Source organism: Mirounga angustirostris, unplaced genomic scaffold, assembly GCF_029215605.1.
Source record: "Mirounga angustirostris isolate CCGP_5_RB_7025 unplaced genomic scaffold, mMirAng1.0.hap1 SCAF_5, whole genome shotgun sequence".
Classification (NCBI taxonomy): Eukaryota; Metazoa; Chordata; class Mammalia; order Carnivora; family Phocidae; genus Mirounga; species Mirounga angustirostris.
Genome location: NW_026991713.1, coordinates 87,159,477 through 87,179,634, shown reverse-complemented (window position 1 = coordinate 87,179,634; position 20,158 = coordinate 87,159,477).

Here is a 20,158-nt window from a genome sequence, read left to right as displayed (position 1 = left end):
GAGTTCCATTTCTAAGCTGGGTTGATCACGGGTATAACATGCTTCTTAAAAATGCATTTATTAGGGCGCCTGGGTGGCTCAGTCATTAAGCATCTGCCTTCGGCTCAGGTCATGGTCCCAGGGTCCTGGGATCAAGTCCCACATCGGCTCCCTGCTCAGCGGGAAGCCTGCTTCTCCCTCTCCCACTCCCCCTGCTTGTGTTCCCTCTCTCGCTGTGTCTCTCTCTGTCAAATAAATAAATAAAATCTTTTTAAAAATGCATCTATTAGGGCACCTGGGACGGTCAGTTGGTTAAGCATCTGTCTTCAACTCAAGTCATGATCTCAGGGTCCTGGGGTGGAGCCCCGTGTCAGACTCCCTGCTCTGCGGGGGGCCTGGTTCTCCCTCTCCCTCTACCTGCAGCTCCCCTGCTTTTACTCTCTCTCTCTCTGTCAAATAAATAAATAAAAAATATTTTTAAAAATAATAAAATAATAAAAATGCATTTATTTAACAAACATTGAGTAACTGCCACTTTTTATTAAAGCTATGTTGGGCTTACAAGGTCAACAATTAAATAAAGAATTTTTCTGCCTTAATGAATCTACAGTCTACTAAGATGTAAATTGAAACGATTATAATTACAATAAACATGATCATGGCTAAAATAAGGCTCTAACCAAAGGCTGGGGAAAACAGAGCAGTGGATGGAAAAGTCTTCAAAAAGTAGGTAAAGCTTGAAACATAAGCAGGACACAACAGAGGAAAGAAAGAGTGATTGGGGATTAGGGAGATGTATCTGTTCCAAAAGAAGAAATAGACTCTGTAAAGGAAAAAAAAAAAAAAAAGGCAAGAGAAAGTATGGCAATTTGTGAGATCAACAAAGTAATAGCTAAAACAAATTTTTCCTTTCATTACAAATTCTTAAAAAAAATTAAAAATAAGCTATGTTCTCTCTTTAATCCATGCACCTATATTAAAAGTAACAAGTAATTATTTTTTTATTAAGGAAGTTTACAGGGCACCGGCTCAGTCGGTTAAGCATTTGCCTTTGGCTCAGGTCGTGATCCCAGGGTCCTGGGATCGAGTCCCACTTTGGACTCTCTGCTCAGCAGGTATTCTGCTTCTCCCTCTCTCTCTCCCCCTTTCCCCTGCTCTTGCATGGTCTCTCTCTCAAATAAATAAATAAAATCTTTTTTAAAAAAAGGAAGTTTACCAGCTGATTTATTATACTGTGGAACTGAATGTTTTCCCCTCTATTTGGAGAAATTCTATTATCTTCTTAAGAAAGTTCTGATCACTGTCTTTAGGGAATTTAGTATATCTACTGATAGGAAAGAAAAACTTAACTTCATAGTATGCATGATATTGAAAATATTATATAGATGGTTATCAAAATACCTGCATTCTTACACCATATCCTCCTCCTCCCCACTTCCACTGAATTCCAAAAATAAATCTAGTAAAAAAGCAGCCTAGTGTTGGAGTAGAGTGAAGTTATAAACCTGAACAGAGAGAATATAGTTAGGAACATACTTTTCTAAGAAACAGAGTGTCTATATATATTTTTTGGTCTCAGGTAAAGGTTGCTAAAATATTAATATTCTGATAGATATTATTTATACTACATAGAATCCTCTCACTTTTCCCTAAATAAATACTTATTCACAACCAAAACAAAATTATATATAGATAAATTAATATAGATCCACGTCCTAAGTATATTAGCAAGTCAAATCCGGAACTGTTATTTAAAGAGCCAAGTGTCATAAGCTAGTAGAATTTATTTGAAGAATGACAAGTTGATTGAACAATGGGAAATTTGTTAGAATTTTCCAATGCATTACCAAGATAAAGGAGGAAAAACTGTATGAATAACATGTTCCCAAAAGCATTTCATGAACAGCCACTTAAACAAACAAACAGGGGTGCCTGGGTGGCTCAGTCAGTTAAGCATCTGAGTCTTTTTTTTTTTAAGACTTATTTATTTATTCTGAGAGAGAGAGCACGTGAGTGGGGCAGAGAGGAGCAAAGGGAGAGGGACAGAATCTCAAGCAGACTCCCCACTGAGCACAGAGCCCACGTGGGGCTCAACATGGGGCTCGATCCCACAACCCTGAGATTGTGACCTGGAATGACCTGGAATCATGACCTGAGCTGAAATCAAGAGTCAGCCACTTAACAGACTGTGCCAGCCAGGAGCCCCAGGTGTGGGCCTCTTGATTTTGGCTCAGGTCATGAACTCAGGGTTGAGGGATAGAACCCTGTGGCAGTTACTACTCCGCGTGGAGTCTGCTTGTCCTTCTCCCTCTCCTCCTCCACCATTGCCCCCCACTCCCATGTGCTCTCTCTCTCAAATAAATAAATAAATAAAATCTTAAAAAAAAATAAACAAGCAAACAGATATAGGGGATTTCTTAACTTGATTAAGTTTATATATTTTTTTAAATCTAAATATCAGGAAAGAGGGCACATATTGAATGGAGTACTGGGTGTTATATGTAAACAATGAATCATGGAACACTACGTCCAAAACTAATGATGCAATGTATGGTATTAACATAACATAATAAAATTAAATTAAAAAAACTAAATATCAGAAGAATAAATACCTATAGAATTATTACTCTTAATATTCCTCTAAAAAAGTATTTTGTTAATTTTAGCATATAATTGGTAGTCCTATTCAATACAATGAGTGGAAGAAATACACATATGAAAAAGGGGAGACAAATGTTTATGATCTACAATGGTATTTTTCCTTAACTATATTATCTACATTATTAGCACACATAAGACCATTCAGTAAGATGGCCAGGTAAAAGATAAACATAAAAACAGTAATTCCAAATGATAAAAATAATGTTCATCACAGTGTATAACAGGTAATTTTTAAAATGTTTTCCAGGTATACTGCATTTAATCCTCTGAGAAACTTCAGGTAGGTACATTATTAACTTCTAATATAATAGAAACTCAGTCCTTTTCACAAAGGAAAAAAAGAAATAAAAAGAATAAAACTGAGAAAGAATGTATAATATTTATATGATGAATTCTCTGTTTACTGAGGTTTATAAAACAATATTTGAATACATGGACAAACATAAATACAAAGACCCAATGTTGTAATTATTACCAAATTAATCTAAAAGTAAAATGCAATGACAATTAATAATAATAACCAACAAAGATGGTTCAATTGAATGTAGAAAGCTTATTTGGGAAAAGAAAATATGCAAGAATAAGCAAGAAAGTTTTAGGTAAAAGAGTGACAAAATACCTCTCATGAACCAAATAATACTAAAAAATAATTAAATACTATTTTATTAGAATGGGATTGATATACTAATTAATAGAATAGATTTTTGAGTAGAGAAACTGAGTGAACAGAAGTTTATTTTATTATGAGTATAATTATTTTTGATACATGTTATCTTTTAATTGTGCTGATGCTATTAGAAAAAAGCCATAGAATAATAAGTTATGTGTGTACCTCATACCATGCAGAAAAATAAGTTATGAATATTAAAAATCTTAAACTAAGAAAAGTTTACATAGTCTTTGACATATATATGATAATCTTTCAAATAAGTGTAGGGAGAGAAAAGTCTTCTTCAGAAAAAAATCCGAAGACATAAAGAAAAATAAAAACAAAAAGATCCCAATCTAATGACTTCATAATTGATGTTTAAGTGTCAGTTATGTTAGTCCCATGGGATTATTGACCAAGGTGTGTGAATTTGTAGATTTATTAATAGCAAAATAAGTATCTAGATATAAATGGATTCTTTTAATCAGAATTGAGGTATTTTTTTCACCTCAAATTATACACCATGTTACTGAAGGAAATAAAGTTCTAGCAGAAAACAAATGTTTTAAAAATGGAATTACTTCTGGATACTTTTATGTGATAATATGGAAATTTTTCATGAAAGAGTAGCTTTTTTTTTTTTTAAGAAGAAAATGGTATTCTTCTAATCTCACAAAGCACGTTTTCAAACAGCTAACAGATTTAAACTACATCGAGAGTGTTCAGGTGGTTCCACGTTATGTTGGGGTTAGGTAAGCAATCTAGGGGGAAAATTTACGAAAAAAAAAGAACATTTGATTGCTAAGCTCTCTCTCCTGTTCCAAAAGCACTTTATGCCATGTATCATGACATAAATAGGACAGATAGCATTCTCAACCAAAGATTAGAAGCAATTTCTCTGCAATCACAAATCCTCCAAATCTCTTGCAAAGAAATTATTCAGACCAGGACATTTGCCTAACCAAATAATGAAGCTATTGCAACTGTTACAAAACCTCTATTAATATTAATAGTGGCTAGCATACACAAACTTCTATTCAATATTTTTTTGGCTATAATATATCTTAGAACTAATAATTGCTTAGTTCATCAATTTATATTCTAGCAGTTTGCTCATTACATTTGCCCACATACATTTCTTTTTTGGTATGTGTGATTCCTTTTTGATGGATTGGCTATTTATCTGAACACGTATATGAAACAGATTGCTATGTAACAAAACTACTCCCACACTGTTTGGTCTGGGAAGACTATTTTTAGAGTCTACGCCTATTTATGGTTATAGTTCTTGGCTTATAGCCTCTCCAGTGTCTTTGCTTAAAATTTAACAAATCAATCTGAACACTGAACACCAACCTAGTCTACAAACAGCAACTAATGCGGGTTTATCTCTTCTTCTTCATCTCCTCCCCTTTGTGCCCCAGCCCCCTTCCTCTTGGTGTGAATGTGTCTCTCGCTTGCTTGCTTGCTTGCTTCCTTTATTTTGGGCTGCTTTTAGGAGCTTTCAGATGCTTTTCTTTATCAGCAGTGTTCTAAAACTTCACAACGTTATTTTCTGGTGCATGTCATTGTTTTCATTCATTGTACTGTCACTCATTTGGCCCTCTCAATCTAGAGATCCCTACTTCTCAGTTATTGGAATTGTTCTTGTATTATCCTTTAACAATTTATTCAACTCTATCTTACGTGTTCCTGGTTGAAACATTAATCAGATTTCGAAATTACAAGATTGATTTGTAAAGAATGACATCTTCTCTCCTATTGACCTGTTCTATATCTTTAACTTCTCCTTTATAGCTTATTTCATAGATTATACCTTGAGTCTATATAATATAAAAATATATACACACACACACAAAATTTTTAAGAGTGCTTTCTTCTTTGCTACTACTGTATTGAAATACCATAAACATTAATTTCAATTTAAAGAAAAAGATAAAGTTTGATACATTCTGCAGTAGAACTTGAATATATAATCCCTATCATAATTAACTTCACCTTTATGAACCAGTATTGTTCTAAGTTACACTGTAATACATAATAAATACATGATTTTTACTACATGATACGTGTGTGTATTAATTTCAATTAAACAAGGTAAAGAGGCTTATATTGTTCCCAAACAATTTAAAAACTCAGTTGACATCATTAATAGAATTGACTTATGACAGTTACGCCTTTATAATTCTAATCACTTTTAGAACAAGTTTTGGAAGATAATCTTTCATTTCAGTATCATATTCTAAAGAAAAATTTTATTCAATATGTAATGTTAGTAATTGACTAAATTACATGGGCCTGGTTTTTTTTTAAAGAAAAATAATGAATACCTCACCAATTTGCAAAGGATTTCAAAGCATGTGTGAGATTAAATAATTGAATGCCTCTGCTAATTTTTCTCAGCATGTATACTTATAATTGCAATTATCTTTTCAAGGTAAATGATTCAGTATTTATTTTACTCTTTTTTTTTAAAGATTTTATTTATTTATTTGAGAGAGAGAATGAGATAGAGAGAGAGCATGAGAGGGGGAAGGGTCAGAGGGAGAAGCAGACTCCCCACTGAGCAGGGAGCCCGATGCAGGACTCGATCCAGGGACTCCAGGATCATGACCTGAGCCGAAGGCAGTTGCTTAACCAACTGAGCCACCCAGGCGCCCTATTTTACTCTTTTAAATTATCCTTGAGGTATTTATTGTTTCATAAGGTTTTAGTTTCCTGCAACGTTTATAATAGTTGAAACATGATAGCTAATAGTAATTACAACTCAGCTATTTGCCCTCTTTCTCTTCTCTAAGAACGTCTGTCAGTCTTCCTGTGGACGCTGGTAATTTTCTTTGAAGTCACTTTAGTTTTTGTCAGAAGTTTGCAAGCTGACAAAAATTTTAGTTAGCTCTTAGCTCTTTCCTAATCTCTTGAAGTTGGTCAGTAGAACAAAAGTGACTATGGTCTTCAAAAAGAGTCCTCCTCTATAATGCAGCAGCTCTAACAGGACGTTTGAGGGAGCAATGCCTGGTTTACTTCACTGAGTGCACATTCTGCAGAAATAGGAGTTTAGAAGGCTGAGCAATACAGATGTGAGAAGGATACGTTACTCATACTTTCTCAACTCCTTTCACTACCCTTTAGAAATAAATATTCCAAAGTTAAATTTTCAGAATTCAAGCTGAATCTTACAATTAAATGGAACTGAATGAATAAAAAGTATGATTCCTCTGAAAGACTGTTATAAATAGACCTCAAAATATGTAATGGTTCAAACAGAAGAAAAGTATATTTCCTGCTCACATAAAATACTAAATATGTGTTCCTGATCAGTGAAACAGCTCTCGTCCAACATCTTCAATGCCTGGTTTCCAAACATCCTGCCCTGGGGCAGTGGAAAGGGAAGGAACATGACAAATCCTGTGTGGGAGGTTTTGGGAGGCTAGCCTGGAATAGGTGCGCTTCACTTCTGTCCACATAAACCTGAATCATAAATGAAATATCATCTCTTTGGCTCCTCTTGGGTCTCAAAATGCTAGCCTTTGGACTGGAAATTATGCCATCAGTTCTGGTTCTTGGGCCTTCAGGCTTGGACAGGAACTACATTGATTCTCCTGGATCTCGAGCTCACTGACTATAGATCTTAGGACTTCTCAGCCTCCATAGTCATATAAGCCAGTTTCTTATAATGTCTATATTATTTGTACATTATTTGTATATATATGCACATTTCTTTATATATAATATTATATATTATTTTATATAACTTATGTATTATCTTTATATATAATATATTATATATTCACATAATGTATAATTATATATATTTATATACATATACATAATGTATAAATTATGTGTATATATATATATACATATTTCTAGATAGATGATAGATAGATAGATAGATATCAGGTCCTATTAGTTCTATTTCTGTGAAGAACCCTAATGCAATTTCCAAGAATTAATTTTATTTTCTCTAATAGCATATTTCAAAATGTAATTTGTTCAGGGTTACGCAAAGAGTAAACAGTGAAGCAGCTTGGCTTAAAGCCTGCAGTCTTTCCACTATAACACACCACCGTCCACCACAAATCTCTCCTTTCCCTGCTCATTTGCTCTTATGTGAAACAGACTTTTCCCTTTTTTTTTTTTTTTGCAAGATTTTGATACCTATGCTCTAGCCTCAATGATGTTATTCCAACAGGTTTATGATACATGTTTATGTTTGACTTTTTTTTCTTACCTTATCTCTTTGGTTATTTTTTCAAAAGTTGAGCCCATTAGAGAACTATCCTTTTATATTCATAAACATAAAGTCATGGTTAATTTTTAAGATATCCTTCTATTTTCTTTCTCATTTGACTTCTCGGTTTGGTGGTGGTTTTGGTAGTGGTGGTGGTAGTCAGCCAGGGTGTCTCTCGGTTCTTGGATGACCCCATACTTCCTTGTTACTTGGCTTTGTCCATATGCCCTTGCAGATAGATAGATAGATAGATAGATAGATAGATAGATAGATGATAGATAGATAGATACTGATCTTGTGTTTATGCGTATCTTATATATATTTATCTTGTAACATAATTATAGGACAAATATTCCATCATTTGTACCATATTCTAGTAATTAGAAGCAAATTATAGACCCTGCCTGCACTTACATAAGATAAGACTCACTGGGGATCACCTTAGCATGTATCTGTCATGTGCCCTAACTCTATATTTGATGCTTATTCTGAACAAAGTATATATTTTGTTTTATTTACAGATGTAGGAATTAATGGTGGTGATTAGATCACATTTCACATTAATAAATAAGCAGGTGTGGACATGACTATTGTTTAATGTGTTCCATATAATTCTGAGTCAGTACTCTCCATATAATCCCATTAGCAGTTTTGTCTTGGAATTTTTATCCTAAGAAAATGAGTTAATAAGCCAGCATTTGAAAAGTGAAGTATTTTTATTCGCATTATTTCATTAGACAGGCTCACTGGCTGTGAGTGCTTCGGACAATGAAATAAGCATATACTATCTTTCTTGTTCGTTCCCACTGGGTTAAGTCATCTACTTTGAAAATAAAAGGGCAGAGCTGCCTTCATTTCAAAAGATCAAGAAATACACGTTGAGTGCCTACTATGCGCCAGGAATCATACTAAGGCATTCACAGTAAGAAAGGAAAATGAATAAAATCATCCATCCTCTGCCCTTGAAAAGTTTTCATTTTAGTGAGGAAGATTTCATTTTATATATCAAGTATAAATTGAGGTAAGCACAGGGTGCCATGGGTAACCAGATAAGAGAAACCTAACTAAATTCTATAGGGTAGAGTAATGGACCCTTAAGATATCAGGTTCTAATTAATCTGGAACCTGTAAATGTTAAATTATATGGGGGGGAAAGCATTTGCAAATGTAATTAAGAATCTTGAGATGAGGAGATTATCCTAGATTATTGGAGTGGTCCCTAAATGGGACCACAAGCATCCTTGTAAGAAAGAGGCAGAGAAATATTTGACACAAAAGAGAAGACAATGTAACCACAGAGACAGAAACTGGAGTGATGTGGCCACAAGCCAAGGAATGCTGGCAGCCATCAGAAGCTGGAAGAAGCAAGGAATGGATTCTCCCCTAGAGATTCTGAGGGAGCAGGACCCTGCCGACACATTGATTTCAACCCAGTGAAGTGGATTTTGAACTTTTGACCTTGGGAACTGCAGGAGATACTTGTATGTGGTTTTATGCCACAAGCTTTGTGGTAATTTTTTACAGAAGCCATAGTAAACTAGTAGAGAAGGTTACAGACAGAGAGAACAGCTTGACCAGTCATGAAGGCAGGAGGTGGGTGATAGATACTGGGCATTGAAGTATCTCTCCATTACTTGAGAGCAAAAAATGAGTAGAAATGGTGGGAATTGGGGCTCATTCACAAGACCAAGTGAAATTACGATGGCCTTATGTGGCATGCTAAGCACTGTGTCCTAAAGGACATCAACAGTTATCAAGAATTTTTAAGTAGGAGGGAGGCCTGGCTGGCTCAGTCAGTAGAACATGGGACTTTCGATCTCAGGGTTATAAATTTGAGCCCCACGTTGGGTGTAGAGATTACTTAAAAATAAAAAATCTTTAAAAAAAAAAGAATTTTTAAGTAGGAGAGTAATGCATTATTATTAAATGCTCCATTCTGGAAAGTAATATAAAATATTTTGAAGTAGAGAAATCGAGGAGCTAAGAGAAGCTAAACAAGTAGAAACAGCAACAGTTGTTATAAGGCTATTTGGCACTCTCAAAGGGTCTGAGTTAGGGTGGCAATGAGATCAAGGGAATATTGTTTGGAGAAATACTTACCCAATAGAAGTTTTAAAATCAGCAGGATTTGGTGATGGTTTGTCTGGGAAGGTGGTATGAGAGAGACTAAACCTAAAGATGAGTACCAAGTTAGGACTTAAAATGATTAAGTTGATAGCAGTGTCATTACCTGAGTATTTACTGTTGTTTAATTTCACTATGAGAAGCAGGTGCAAGGAGCAAATGCTTCCAATTTTGGACATGTTAGGTTTGAGACATCCTTGGGGGTGTCCAGTAAGGAGCTGACTCTACAGGCCTAACATGAGAAAAGCAGCAGAACTGTTGGGGAAAGAAGTTCATCTTATCAATACACTTTCAGTGCAGAGTGAAGCTTGTTTTTATGACAGGGAATGGAAATTGATATGTGATTTTCTGGAAAAAAAAAAAAAACCCACTTTGATCTCTAGAGAAGAGAGAAAGCTATTTACATAGACTTTTCCACATTTGGTTTTTTAGATGGCTTCTTAAGCCAAAATGCCTTAGATATTTTGGAAATTCTAAAAAAAGAAAAAAAAAAACACTAAATAAAGTATTTCTGTTTATTTTAACAACCCATAAATAAGCATTATAGATCATATTTGTCCCAGTTTGTAGGCGTGCAGTCTGAGGCTCAGAGGGGATTTTAAGTATGCAACCCAAAGAAATACTCTTAGTAAGTAGAACCTAGAATTTAAGTTACAGTTTCTTTGTTACATAGTTGTTTTTTCCTCTCTACCTTGCTATCTCTTGCTTTTAATATACCTCTTCTCAAAGCTAAAGGATTCTTATTCCCAGCATTTGTTGAAGCTGATTTTTTTTAATCAGCTTGTAGTGCCATATAACAAAACTGAAAATGTTACAGAAATTAATTTTCAAAACAAATTACAGTCCTATAATGTATAGCCCAGCACAAAATATACAGTAGGTGTCCCAAAATGTCATGTATTAATTAATTGTTGGCTGACAATTTTGATTGCACACAATCAAACCGAGATTAATTACTAAATTTTCATTTTAATAGATGATATGTGTAAAGTCAAAGTATTATTACAACTTTTAGTACAAAGAAATCTTCTGTCTCTGATAGACTTGTTTTTTTATTTATCTAAGCAAAGACTTGGTCTCTGTCACTCTAATAATTGAATTCTTCCCAGAGGAACAGACACCTCCCCATTAGAATATGAAGTAGAATTTCCTTTATCAAATCTGTTTAATTTTGTGGTCCTTATTCTCACACTTGTTTTTCTTATTCAGTGGTGACAATGTTTAGCTATGTTCTTCCCTAGTTGCTAAGGGAACTGTATTTTGTCCGGAATCTTTGAAAATACATTCACAAAAAGTACACTTGATTAAGAACCATGTTCACAATTTTCTTCCTCAAGAATGATTTTTTTTTTTTTCATATCACCAATGCCTCGGTTGGTTTTTTGCCCTATATGGGCACATATTTAAAAACCATCTCCACAACTAGCTTAGTTCCTAAGAACTTGGATTTGTTTCCACTATTTCCTGTCCACCAGATTTAAAGTTGTAATAGTGACCGTTCGGGGAATTCAAGTTGAGCATCGGGCTCCCCTGGACTTTAGGCCTGGACAGGCCTGCTGCTCCTTCAGGGACTCGTCTTTGGAGTTGCCCAACTCCATCCCAGCCCAGCATTCTCCTCAGTCTGGGGTGCTCTATTCTTTAGTGATTATTGATATCAAGTAAGCTTTAATACATCAATCAAGACATGCTGAATCTGAACAGAGTTAATATACACAAGCATACCTCAGAGGTATTGTATGTTGGGTTGGTTCCAGGCCACCACAATAAAGCAAATATCACAACAAAGTGAATCAGAGTCATTTTGGGGGGTTAAGATTTTATTTACTTATTTGAGAGAGAGCAGGAGTTGGGGGGAGGGACAGAGGCAGAGGGAGAAGCAGACCCTTACCCCACCCCCCACCAGCTGAGCAAGGAGCCCGATGCGGGACTTGATCCCAGGATCTCAGGATCACCTGACCCCAAGGCAGATGCTTAACTGACTGAGCCACCCAGGCAACCCTCAGAATGTATTTCTAAAGAAAAGAAGCTAAAATGAAAAAAATAACACGGAAATTCTTGCTTTAAAAATCATTACTATTTATTTCTTAAAAATTTTTTAAAGGATTTTATTTATTTATTTGAGCGAGAGAGAGTGAGTGAGCAGTGGGAGGGGTAGAGGGAGAGGAACAAGCAGACTCCCCACTGTGTGGGGAGCCCAATGTGGGGCTTGATCCCAGAATCCCAAGATCATGACCTGAGCTTAAGGCAGGCGCTTAATCAACTAAGTCACCCACGCATCCCAAATCAAAGTAATTTTTGGTTTTTCAGTACATTTAAAAGTTATGTTTACACTACGCTGTAGTCTATCAAGTGTGCAATAGCATATCTAAAAAACATGTGCATATTTTAATTAAAAATACTTATTGCGGGGCGCCTGGGTGGCTCAGTTGGTTAAGCAACTGCCTTCGGCTCAGGTCATGATCCTGGAGTCCCGGGATCGAGTCCCACATCGGGTTCCCTGCTCGTCGGGGAGTCTGCTTCTCCCTCTGATCCTCCCTCTCTCATGCTCTCTGTCTCCCATTCTCTCTCTCAGATAAATAAATAAAAAATCTTTTTAAAAAAAAATACTTATTGCTGAAAATGCTAACCATCATCTGAGCTTTCAGTGAGTCATAATCACTGATCACAGATCACCATAATAAATACAATAATAACAATAAGGTTTGAAATATTGTAAGAATTACCAAAACTTGATACAGATACAAAGTGAGCAAATGTTGTTGGGAAAAACAGCGCCAATAGACTTCCTTGGGACAGGGTTGCCACAAAGTTTCAATTTATAAAAACCCAGTATCTGTGAAGTACAATGAAATGAGGTCTGTCTGTAGAAACAAAAAAATGTTGAAAAATGTCCAAGACAACCATACATGGTAATAGCTTTGGGGATGACCAGTGGTAATGAAAATGAATGAGAAATTCTGAAAAATATTTATGAAAATCTGTTTGCAAAAACAGAATGGGTTAAGGATGATAAAAAGTTTTCAGGTCTATCATATTGGGGTACTAAGTGCCTTATTAAGAGCAGTGGGGGGGGGCGCCTGGGTGGCTCAGTTGGTTGGGCGACTGCCTTCGGCTCAGGTCATGATCCTAGAGTCCCGGGATCGAGTCCCACATCGGGCTCCCTGCTCAGCAGGGAGTCTGCCTCTCCCTCTGACCTTCCTCCCTCTCATGCTCTCTGTCTCTCATTCTCTCTCTCAAATAAATAAATAAAATCTTAAAAAAAAAAAGAGCAGTAGGGAAACTGATTAAAAAAGATAATTTTAGTTTCAGGATATATTATATTTGAGAGTAAGCTGATTATTAAAATAGCTATTAAATTTTTTAAATAAGAAATACATTACCTAGAATCTCGGTGATACTACTCAATTTTAGAAAAGGGAAAACAAGAGTGTCTGGATGTGAATATAGACTATATGGAGAGGTGACCTGTGTTTCAATTTTTTTAAAGATATGTTTATTTTAAAACTTTCTGGGAATGCCTGGGTGGCTCAGTCGGTTAAGCATCTGCCTTCCGCTCATGTCATGGTCCCAGAGTCCTGGGACCAAGTCCCGCATCCGGCTCCTTGCTCAGCAAGGAGCCTGCTTCTCCCTCTGCCTGCCACACCCCCTGCTTGTGCTCTCTCTCTCTGATAAATTAATAAATAAAAAAGCATTAAAAAATTTTCTGATAGGGCGCCTGGGTGGCTCAGTTGGTTAAGCGACTGCCTTTGGCTCAGGTCATGATCCTGGAGTCCCGGGATTGAATCCCGCATCGGGCTCCCTGCTCAGCAGGGAGTCTGCTTCTCCCTCTCCCGCTCCCCCCTCTTGTGCTCTTTCTCTCTCTCACTCTCTCTCTCAAATAAATAAATAAAATCTTAAAAAAATTTTCTGATATAACAATCCCCCTTATAATGCCCATATAACCCTTAGTTATTATCCCGTGATGTCCTTTCCCAGGAGGTTAGGTTCTGTAATATCGTTTTCTCCTGAGGGCAGGCTTTGTTGAGAAGAACAGAATGATCTGGGGTATTTAAAAATGGTTCCTTTCCTCTCCCCTTGCCAGAAGTATGAGGGCATTTTTCTCTGATGTACACTCTAAGTATCTGGTAAAGCTCCTGGAGATAAAACTCATAAAAGTGTAGGGTCTCCCTATAACTGGATCCCCCTGGAAATTTTAACTCTCACAATTGTCTCCAGCAATTCATCAATTCCAGTTCAGGTTTTCCTATCCTGGCACTGGTTCCCACAGAGCTTTCTGCTGAGGTAAATTGTGATCATCCTCACTTGCCTGTCTCTCTCTCCAATTGTGGTCTAACGGTTTGCCCTGTGACCTCACTTTTCTGATGAATTTAAGAAGAGTTGTTGATTTTTTAGTTTGTACAGCTTGCTACCTGTTTTAGCAGTGAGAACTTCTAAGATCCTTATATATGAGACAGCTATGTTTTATTTGGGGGGTGGGGAGAAATGTGGTAACAGAAATCTACACAGCACGCTTGTTGAAATGGACAGGGTCATTATTATTATACTTATTTTACAGATGGTAAGCAGATTCAGAGCTATTAAATAATTACCTCATGATTTTACATCAATAATTGGCAAATATATGCTTTATTTTTTTTAATATATGCTTTAAATAAATCTTGGCATTAATTTTACATGCTAGGCTTTCTTAGAAAAGTGAAAGCAAGTTTATGGAATTTCCAGCATTTTAAAAACTGGAGTACTCATATTTCAGATACTTGTCATCTTGTAAGTCACTAATCAAGAACTAAAACACATTTAACTATTAGGCAGGTAACATAAATGTATGAAATGGATAGTTTTATGTCTAAAACCCATTTAAAGGTGTTCAAATACAAAATCAGAACAAAAAACAAGCTAAAATTCTCTGGCTAGACTTGTGCCCCAAATCACTAGTTTTTAAAACCCTCTTACAGGTGATTAAATTTTGGATTATCTTGTGAATTTTTCAATTTTTAACATGATATAAGACAAATTTTATTATGATTTTCAATATTTTGAATGCACCTAAACATAAGAAATCAAGATTTATGTCCTTAAACTATTGGTTCAAATCCAGGACTAAAATATCCCACAGAGAAAACCAAAAAAGAAAAGGAATACATTACCAAAAATAAAGTTGAAAATAAATTATAAGACAAGCTAAAAATAAAACATATGGGAACAAAACAAATATAGTTATCTTGAAAGGGATCTTGATTGTAGAGCTGCAACGCTTACTAAATATTGTGTTAGCTAAAAATATAAACTTTTGCAAATCCAGTATCATTCAAACCTCACAATAACGCTATCAATAACAGTTCTTTTTCTTTTTTTTTCTTTTTTTTTTTAAAGATTTTATTTATTTATTTGAGACAGAGAGAATGAGAGACAGAGAGCATGAGAGGGAGGAGGGTCAGAGGGAGAAGCAGACTCCCCGCCGAGCAGGGAGCCCGATGCGGGACTCGATCCCGGGACTCCAGGATCATGACCTGAGCCGAAGGCAGTCGCTTAACCAACTGAGCCACCCAGGCGCCCTAACAGTTCTTTTTCTTAATCCTCAAAATTACATTTTATTATTATCAGTTTCTATAGTCCAAGTGACTTTTTAAAAGATTTATCCTCATAATACAAATGTTCAGGGGCACCTGGGTGGCTCAGTCCATTAAGCATCTGACTCTTGATTTCAGCTCAGGTCATGATCTCAGGGTTGTGAGATCGAGCTCTGTGTCAGGCTCCAGGCTCAGCATGAAGTCTGCTTGAGATTCTCTCCCTCTCCCTCTGTCCCTCCCCAACCCCACTCTCGCTCACTCTCTCTCTCTCTCAAATAAATAAATAAAATCTTTAAAGAAAGAAATATTACTCTCAAAATCTCTGTGGCTGAATTTAAATTTAAGAAACGCATTTCAATGCTCTTTCATGTAAGATAATTTAGACTAAGGTCAGATAAAAATTTAGGATAATTAATTTTAGTCTCTGACTTAAATTCTAGTTTGTGGCAATTTATCAGTTTAGAAGTATAATCCTTAAATAGTCTCCATGCAATTTCAAAAAGTAAAATCTGGACTCGTGAAATTAATTGCTCTTCCCTTTTTCCCCTAATCATTTTTAACCTGATCCAAATAAACAATTTAAATCTATTTGTGAAGAGATAATTATGTCAATTAAATTCAGTTGACAGTGTTCTCAAAAGCTTAGAGCTCAGAAAATTAGTCTATGTCATTGTTCTAATCTTTGTAATTCCCAACTATAGTAGATTTTTCATGGAAAGCGACTTTAGGAATAAACTTAGTTATTTTAAAGGACTTGTAGATATTAAAAGAACACTATGGGCTTAACATTACATGTATATCCATTATGTGTTTTGTAATGTTTAACGTCTAATTTATAGTAAATAATCTTAAGTAATCTAACTTCATTTTTGTGGGAACAGTGGACTAAAAGTCCATGGTTTTTACTAGGAGGCTATCTCTTTAATTCCCCACCCAAGCTTGGTGGGAGAGCCAAAGAACATGAGCAAATTCCAGAATCCATTTTCCAAATGCTCATTTTTTTTTTAACATACCCTATACTTCTTCACACCTTACCCTTTCTGCTGCCTATTTCATATCAGGCTTCCCACTTCCTCTTTCCAGAATCCTCCTTACCTTTTTAAAAACACTTCTGTTTCTGGCCTTGGCTCTGGTATATCTAATTTCTGACCTAATTTTCACTTTCGTGCCCATAGTTTGTCTCTCTTCAAAATTTTTTCATATTTGAACTAAATTCCTAATTAATCCACCTATTGGCTTTCACCTTTGGGAAGTCTCCTAGTGTGGCTTTTGTGAATACAGACCACCATGTTAAAACCAAAACCTCCCTCAGCTTTAAGCCTAATAGACCCAGATTTTTGACATTTTTTTAAGTCCTCTATTTCACAGATCAGTAAGACTTGGAAAACAAATTAAAAACATTAATGTTGTTTCAAATCAACAATTTGCCTCTTCTAGAGAAAGCATCTGATCTGTGGATGGAAAATGTCCTGTTAAGGAGTTTACAGAGAATATGCTGATAAAGTTGACTTTTTATAGCAGGGCAGTCTCAACACTGTCCTGCATGTATAAAATGACCCCTGAGATAATAGAAGATCCAACAAAAAATTGTAGTGGTTAGAAGTTTGAACTCCCAATTCTCAGCATCTGCCAATCATAACCATATGAATTTGGAAAATTTTCTTAACCTTTTTGTGTGGCCGTTTTTTCATCTGTAAAATAAGTATAATTATAGTAACGCTGTCAAGCAGGCGATGGAGAAATAAATAAGTTAATGCATAAACACACAATAAGTGCCCCCTCATTATGATTTCACTGTTCCTTTTCAAATTAGGAACTTTATGACTCTCCAAATCTCCAGTATCTATGGAAGGCTGACAGATTATTCCTGTCCTTCATCTTTTAGCAAGGGGGTAAAACATGTTATATCAAAATCCACAATTACAAATAAACAAATATTCACTCTGGGTTCTGGATTCTGAGCATTTCTGTAGAATTTACTCATACGTTAAAACTAGCAGATGATGCATCTGTATTATCTGTCCCAGGTGACAAAAAGTATAATTACATGCAACTTTTGCTGGCTTTGTTGTGATGAAGGCTCTATCAACTTCTGTGCAATTGAGTTACAATCTTGAGCCAAGATTATACCTGGAAAGATGATTTCCTCTTAATTAGTGGTCTTAATACATTAGTGCCCCTGAACTCCTTGAAGACTTGTTAAAATGCATCTTCCAGGGCCACAACCAAGCCTACTAAATAAGAATTTCTCTGGAGATATGCCTCAAGAAAATGCATTTTAACATGTACCTTAAGTAATCTTGAAGCAGATGGTAGTTGGCTACAACATGATTGGAAAACACTTTTCAACTTCTGCTATAACTAAAGGCCCCAGTAAAGGAGATGCATACAGAGGCCTAATGAACTTCTTCATCTAGTCAATCCAATGTAATCAGAGACTGGTTCACCCCTCACACCTGCTTACCAATGTAATGCCTTTTCAAGTATATTCTATGGCCACTGTCATAGAAGATGATGCATCTGGTTGGAGGAATATGATGTTCCTCAGTTGTATTATATAAAGTGAGCATAAAGTTTAAGCCATGCACTGTGGAAGGGTGAGCCATTTTGCATATTTGGCATGTTTGAGGAACTGAAAACTTATGCTTCTTGATGTAGTAAATTGAAAAGGACTTAAACTAGATAATGTGAAGATAGACATGGAGCAGATCATGGAATAACTTGTTGGTTAAAGTAATGATTTTGATTGCATTTTGAGAGCTAAGGGAAGCCTTTATTGATGACCACTTTTGCCACCATGTAGAGAATGTTATAGGAGGCAAGAGAGGAAGCAGAGATGAGATAGGTTAACACAGCAATCTACATGGGAAAGAACAATGGTGTGATTAAAATGAAGCAACAGAAATAGAAAGAAGAGTGGATTTAAGATGTATGAAGGAAGAATAAGCAAGAATTTGGAAATAAGCTGAAAGTAATGAAAAAAGGTAAAGAAGAAATCAAGATCCTTTAAGGATTTTGAATTGGGAGCAATAGGATTTATGGTACCAGTACTGAGATTAAAAAAAAAAAAAAAATGTTGGTGGGATCTGGGAACAACTTAGAAGATATGAAGAATCAAGAACTTCATTTTGAATCTCTTAAAGTTCAAGATGTTGGATATGAGTCAGCTTCTCAGAGGAGATGTCTGGATAAAGATGTATATTTTGAATCAGCAGCATTAAAATGGAGGCTCTATATAAAAGGAAACTTTTCTGCCAATCCACAGAGATTTGAACTGCCTGAGAAACACAATGATTGCCATTTATCTAGTTTATGTATTGTTTCTTGTAAAATTTCATTTGAAAGGAGAGTTTTCTTTCTAAGAATGCTTTTATTACACCAGCAGCGTCAGCATAACGTGGGAGCATGTTAGAAATATAGAATTACAGGCCCCATGCCTGACTTACTGAATTAGTATCTACATTTTAACAGAATTCCTAAGTCATTCATATGCACACAGAAGTACAAGATAATACCACTCTAGTTTATGGAAGGGCGGGGAAGAGGAAAAAAATTTGAGGAAAGACAGTACTACCACTATACATGGGGAGCTGGGGCCTCTGACCTGGCCTCCAGGGTTTTAAAACAACTCTAATCAAACTTTAGTATGCATTTATGTGCTGTTCCTGATGCTGCTACACACAATTATGCCAAAGGATTTGCCAACCATTGCTATAAGAAAGACGCATAGTCTTCATCGAGGTCCAGAATAATATTTTCTTCATCTACACATCCTCAGTACCTACCTAGGATTTATATGTAAATGTCAGTATATAATATCTCAAGGGGAAACTGAAGACAAGTGACCAAATTCAGAGCAATTTTTCATCTAGAACTGTAAACTGTGTAACTAAGGATATCTTAGCGATTAATTCAGTTCTTTTAGCTAGCAGGTATTTTAAAGGCGACTCTTGGGAGGCAAAACAGAACACAGACTCTTAACTATAGAGAACAAACTGAGGGTTGCTGGAGGGGAGGTGGGCAGAGGGATGGGTTAAACTGGTGATGGGGATTAAGGAGGGCACTTGTTGTGATGAGCGCTGGGTGATCACCAAAGTATATACCCAAAACTAAGATTACACTGTATGTTAACTAATTGGAATTTAAATAAAAACTTGAAAAAAATAAAATAAAATAAAGGAAGGGCCCTTGGAAGAATTTTCTCAATTTATTGTTTGATGTTAAGAATTTATATCACTTTAATTCCAGACCACTTGTTTTTTTCTCAACTACTCTTTTAAACTTCCATGTTTCATGAAGTCAATACAAGGTCCATATGCTTTGTAGTTGTGTATCATCCTCTCTAAATTGCTCTTATTATTATTCTTTAATATTATAATGTAATTTGACTTCTAAAGTTATGTCATTTTAATTAAAAACTCTTCTTTTTTAACCAAAAACTACTTTTTATTTTAAAATTAGATGACCATTTTGTGTGTATGAATAGTTAATATAAATACATCAAAATGAGTCACAGATTAATTAAATTAAGAATATCTACAGATTTTTAAAAAGTTTTTATTCATATATGAGTGTTGCAGTCACCCCCCATAGCACAGGATATACCACCAACCAAAAATTTGCTTTGGATGTTGAGACCAATAGCACACATCAAGGGGTTCTAAGAAGGTTCATCGCTCACATAATGAGGCTTTCTGGGAAGAGCAGTGAAGCTTCCAAGCAGATCCAAAATGGCTTAGGTGATCAGAAAAAGGAGAATATCTGGACTTTTATTATGATTACAGGGTGGAGTTGGGATGAGGGTTCCCATGCACATGGAGAGGGCTTATAGTGTTCAAACTTTCTGCTGGTACCAAATGTGGAAGCCCCTGGGCTTTCTTCTCAACTTGCCAATAGGTGTGGTAGGAGGAGAAGGGGGAATGGTATGATGTGAAAGCTATCAGT